This window comes from Peromyscus californicus, unplaced genomic scaffold, assembly GCF_007827085.1.
Source record: "Peromyscus californicus insignis strain IS unplaced genomic scaffold, ASM782708v3 Scaffold_3__1_contigs__length_106647218, whole genome shotgun sequence".
NCBI lineage: Eukaryota > Metazoa > Chordata > Mammalia > Rodentia > Cricetidae > Peromyscus > Peromyscus californicus.
In genome coordinates this window covers 64706369-64712958 of record NW_026294551.1, presented here as the reverse complement: position 1 = coordinate 64712958, position 6590 = coordinate 64706369, and positions in this window count along the sequence as shown.

Below are 6590 nucleotides of genomic sequence, written 5' to 3'. Positions count from 1 at the left end.
CTATATTCTGTTTTTCTGGGTCCAGGATATATATTTAGATTTATTGTTCTAGCCTTATTTCCACATGAGTTCAGTCACTGGTCAACAGATACCTTGAGATGGGGGATGATGCTCAAGGAGACTACTGATTTTTTTCCCCTTCAGCAGTAATACAAAACACCCAGGAAATCTGGGACACTATGAACTGACTAAACCTAGGAATAATAGGAATAAAAGAAAGAGAAGAGTCCTAGCTTAATGACCCAGAAAATATTTTTAATAAAATCATAGAAGAAAAATTTCCTAACTTAAAGGAGGAGAGTCCTATAATGATACAAGAAGCTTACAGAACACCTAATAGATTGAATCAGAAAAGAAAATCCCCTTGCCACATAATAATCAAAACAAAGAAAGAAGCTCCCAGGAGAAAATACAACGTAACATAAAGGCAGACCTCTTAGAATTACACCTGACTTCTCAATACAGAGTCTAAAAGCCAGAAAGGCCTGAAAATATGTCACACAGAAAACCTTATCTAAACTAACTAAAAGATGGAGAGAGAATAGCCAACTCAACAAAATCATAAATGAAAAGGGGGACCAAATAACAGACACTGAGGAAATCCAAAGAATCATTATGTCATACTTTAAAAATCTGTACTCCACAAAATTGGAAAATATAATAAATGGATTTTTTTCAGTAGATACCACTTAACAAAATTAAATCAAGATCAGATAAACAATATAAATACACCTATAAACCTTAAGGAAACAGAAGCAGTCATTAAAAGTCCCCCACCCACCCCCCCCAAAAGCACAGAGACAGGTAGTTTTAGTATAGAATTCTATCAAACTTTCAAAGAAGAGGCTAACACCAATACTCCTCAAGTTATTCTACAAAATGGAAATAAAAAGACATTGCTAAATTCATTTTATGAGGCCACAATCACCCTGATACCCAAAACACACAAAGATTCAACAAAGAAAGAGAATTACAGAACAATTTCCCTTGAAATTGAAATTTCATGAACATGCATGAAAAAATACTCAATAAAATATCCAAAAATAGAATCAAAGAACACATCAAAAAGATTATCTACCATGACCAAGTAGGCTTCATCTCGGAGATGCAAAGATGATTCAACATATGAAAATCAATCAATGTAATTTGCCATTTAAACAAACTGAAGGGGAAAAACACACACAATCATCTCATTAGATGCAGAAAAGGCCTTTGGCAAAATCTAACACCCCTTCTTGATAAAAATCTTGGAGAGAATAGGGATGCAAGAGATATTTCTCAACATACTAAAGGCAATTTACAGCAAGTCCATAGCCAACATAAAATTAAATGGAGAGAAACTGAAACATTTTCACTAAAATCAGGAACAAAACAAGGCTATCCACTCTCTCCATATCTATTCAATATAGTACTTGAAATTTTAGCTAGAGCAATAATATAACTAAAGGAGATCAAGGGAATACAAATTGGAAAGGAAGAAGTCAAAGTATCACTATTTGTAAATGATATGATAGTATACATAAGTGACCCCAAAAACTCTATCAAAGAACTCCTACATTTGATAAACACCTTCAGCAAAGTGGCTGGATACAAAATTACCTCAAAAGTATCAGTACCTCCTACATACAAAAAACAAACAGGCTGAGAAAGAAATCAGGGAAATAACACCCTTCACAATAGTCACAAATAATATAAAATATCTTGGGGTAACTCTAACTAAGCAAGTGAAAGACTTATATGAGAAAAACTTCAAGCCTTTGAAGAAAGAAATTGAAGAAGACACCAGAAGATGGAAAGATCTTCAATGCTCATGGACCAGTAGGATCAACATAGTAAAAATGGCCATCTTACCAAAAGCAATCTACAGATTCAACTCAATCCCCATGAAAACCCCAACATAATTCTTTACAGACCTTGAAAGAATAATACTCAACTTTATATTGAAAAACAAAAAACCCGGGATAGCTAAAACAACCCTGAACAATAAAAGAACTTCTGGAGGCATCACTAGCCCCAATTTCAAGCTGTACTATGGAGCTATAGTAATAAAAAAACACATGGTATTGGCATAAAACCAGACATGTTGACAAATGGATTGGAATCAAAGACTCAAATATAAATCCACATACCTATGGATCCTGATTTTTGATAAAAAAATAAAAAAGACAAAAAGACACAATAGAAAAAAGAAAGCATCTTCAACAAATGGTGCTGGTCCAACTGGATGTTGACATGTAGAAGAATCAAATAGATCCACACCTATCACCCGGCACAAAACTCAAGTCCAAGAGAATCAAGGACCTCAACACAAAACCAGATACACTGAAGCTGATAGCAGAGAAAGTGGGGGACAGCTTTGAACATACAGGAGACAACTTGCTGAACAGAGCACCAGTTGTGCAGGCACTATGATCAACAATTACTAAATGGGACCTCATGAAACAGAAAAGCTTCTGTAAGGCAAAGGACAGCATCAATAGGACAAGAGGGCAGCCTACAGAATGGGAAAAGATTTTCACCAACTCTATGTCCAATAGAGGACTAGTAACCAAAATATATAAATAACTCAAGAAACTAGACACCAACAAATCAAATAATTCAATTAAAAATGGAACACAGATCTAAACAAAGAATTATCAACAGAGGAATCTCAAATGAGTGAGAAACAAATGTTCAATATCCTTATCCATCAGGGAAATACAAATCAAAATGACTTTGAGATTCCATCTCACACCTGTTAGACTGGCTAAGATCAATAACACACATGACAACTCATGTTGGAGTGAGGAGAACACTTGGGAGTACAAACTTGGACAGCCACTATGTAAATCAATATGACAATTCCTCAGAAAATTCAGATTCAATCTACCTCAAGACCCGGATGTACCACTCTTGGGCATATATCCAAAGGATGCTCCATCCTACCACAAAGACACTTGCTCAACTATGTTCATAGAAGCTGATGGGAGTGGATGCAAAGACCCCACAGCCAAACAACAGACAGAGAGAGCCCAAATTAGAGATCTAAGTTAGGTCCCTCCACTTGGAGCTAGGGGACCCTGCAGAAGAGGGAGTGGAAGAATTGTAGGGAGACAGAGGTGTTGAGGACACCACAGATTATGGCCCGCAGAATCAACTAAGCAGGCCTCATTGCGGCTCATAGAAACCAATAGGCAATAGGGAGCCTGCATGGGCCCTCTGCATGTATATTACGGTTGCTAGCTTCCTGTTTTTGTGAGACTCCTAATAGTGTGAGTGGGGGATGTCTCTGACTTTTTTGCATGCTCTTAGGACACTTTTCCTCTTGGGGTGTTTTGTCTAGCCCTGATGTGAGGGTTTGTACCTAGTCTTATTGTAACTTGTTATGCCATGTTTGATTGATATCCCTGGGAGGCATGTTATTTTCTGAAGGGAAACCAGAGGAGGAGTGGATCTGAGGGAGAAGGGAGGTGGGGAAAGAGACTGGAAGGAGTGGAGGGAGAGGAAACTGTGGTTGTGATGTATTATATGAGAAAAGAATAAAAAGTAAGAATGGAATATGAGCCGGGCGGTGGTGGCGCACGCCTTTAATCCCAGCACTCGGGAGGCAGAGCCAGGCGGATCTTTGTGAGTTCGAGGCCAGCCTGGGCTACCAAGTGAGTTCCAGGAAAAGGCGCAAAGCTACACAGAGAAACCCTGTCTCGAAAAACCAAAAAACAACAAACAAACAAACAAACAAACAAAAAAAGAATGGAATATGAATGATAAAATGAATAATCCAACAATAAAAGATAATATTCAAGGAGGGAAAAATCTTTTATAATTTATTGCTTTTTATGTTATCTAGTTTTATTTATACTTAGTTTATTTATATTTAGTTTCTGTAGTGATCAATCTTCTCTCCTCTTGTTTTGCTTTCAATCTCCTTAGAAGAGCTCAGTAACATGAGAAAGTAGCCAGGGAAATTGAGATTTTGAACACAAAAACAAAAACAAAAACCCACTAATAGAATATTCAAACTGAAAAAAAAAAAACACATATAAACAACAAAAAAAAAAAACCCCAAACCGCCGGGCGGTGGTGGCACACGCCTTTAATCCCAGCACTCGGGAGGCAGAGCCAGGCAGATCTCTGTGAGTTCGAGGCCAGCCTGGGCTACCAAGTGAGTTCCAGGAGAGGCGCAAAGCTACACAGAGAAACCCTGTCTCGAAAAACCAAAAAAAAAAAAAAAAAAAAAAAAAAAAAAAAAAAAAAAAAAAACCCCAAACCTCTGTTAACAAAATAGTGGAAATCATCAATAATCAACTAGACCAAGCAGAAGAAAGACTATCAGGGATGGAGGACAAGGTTGAAGAAATACTCCAAGAACACAGGACTCAAATAATTATTTCCCTGTTCCAATGCCATTCCTCACAGAAATAGATCAAAACAAAACAAAACCACAAAAATTAACAGTGAAGCACAAAGGAGCCCAGATAGCCACAGAGACCTGAGCAAAAGGACAAAGCTAAAGATGTCAACATTCCTGACTTCAGATTAAGAACCACAAAACAAGAGCACCATGGTGTGGGCACAAAAACAGACACACAGGTTGGCATGGAATAGGAGACTCAAATATAAACCCACACAGTCATGGCCACCTGATTTATGAAAGCCACAAAAACACACCATGGAGAAAAGACGACCTTATCCATGGCTGGTGCTGAGAACCCTGCAGAGCCTCATGCAGAGGCAGGAGATTGGACCCCATCTCTTGCTCTACACAAAAATCCACTTCTAATGGCTCGAAAGTCTGCTGAGAACTGAGGCTCTGAAACAATTAGAGGAGGACGTAGAGAAGACACACTAAGCATAGGCACAGGCCAGGACCTGTAACTAGGATTCCAGGTGGCCAGGAAATGGTGCCCACAGCCATCAGGTGAGATCCTGAGAGATTGTAGGAGGTTCTTCATGGCAAAGGAAACAGTGGACTGAAGAGAATTCGGGAAGTCTTTGGTAGGTGTTCATCAACCCGAAGATCAATGTGTTGACCACACCAAGAGTTAAACAAGCTAAATTGGAAATCAAACAACCCAATTAATAAACATCTTAAATAAATGGACACAGAGTTCTCAAAAGATAAATTCAAAGGGCCAATAAACATGAAAAAATATTCAACCTCACTAACTATCAGATAAACGCAAATGAATGCAACAGTGAGATTCCATTGAGGTGATTCATCAGAGAAGACTGCTAGGACATGGGTTTAAGCCAATAGACAGTCTTTATTACACACACACACACACACACACACACACACACAGAGGAATACAACTAAAACTTGATCCACCAGATGACCAGCTATGCCATTTCTCACTATTACCTGAAGGACTCCTAGTCATAGAGTGGTGTGCACATTAATGCCTATTGTAGGGCTGTTCACAAAGACTATGTAGTTATGAGGCCAACCTAGGTACCCAACAGAGAGATGAGTAAAGAAAATGTGGTGGGTACACGATGGGATTTTTATTTCAGCCATAATAAGAACAAAGTTGTGTTACTTGCAGAACAAATGACTCAGCTGGAGATAACCATATTAAGTGGATTAAGCCAGTCTCAGAAACACAAATATCACATGTTTTTAGTCATTTGTGGTTCCTGAATTGTATGCAGACACATCAATCATGTGTGTACAGATGACACATGGGTAGACGTGAAACGGTCCGGGGGACAGAGGGGACTAACAGGAGGGGAGTGGTGTGGTCGGCAGACAGTATACACTTGTACGAGCATGGTTAATTTAAAAAGAAAGAAAATTGCTCAAATTTAATATTTCTTTTGCAATGGATTGTTTTTTTTTCTTTTTCTTTTTAATTGAACCTCTCTGTGTAGCCCTGGAAGTCCCTATGTAGCCCAGGCTGGCCTTAACCTCACAGGTTCACTTGCCTCACTCCTGAGTGCTGGGATTAAAGACAGGCACCACCACACCTGGACTTTCAAATACAATATTCCAATCATCAATGCTAATGTTTTTGTGTAATTTCATATAACTGAGAGAATAACTCAAAAATACCCTTGCCATAACATCAGAGGATGCTGCACCCCTGTCTGTTTAGTTAGCATTCCTACGGTTTCAGGTATGTCTTTGAGGCTTTTGATCCTTGTGTAATAATTTTCCTTTTTAGGTTCTTTTCTGTGTATTCACATTGTTTTTGCTTCTTGCATTTATTCATAAACTACTTCACATGTACACATAAACTCTTAGCTGTTACATGTATGGAAATATATATTTTTCATGATTTTTATTTGCCATTTTATTTATTTATTTATTTTCAATTCTTTTCCTAAAGAGTTTTTGTAATTTTATAATTTAATTTAATTTTACATATCAGCCACGGATTCCCTTGTTCTCCCCCCTCCTGCACCTTCCACCCCGCCTTCCCTCCAGCCCACCCCACATTCCCATCTCCTCCAGGGCAAAGACTTCCCTTGGGATTGAGTTCAACCTGGTAGATTCAGTCCAGGCAGGTCCAGTCCCCTCCTCCCAGGCTGAGCCAAGTGTCCCTGTATAAGCCCCAGGTTCCAAACAGCCAGTTCATGTACTGAGAATAGGTCCCGCTCCCACTGCCTGG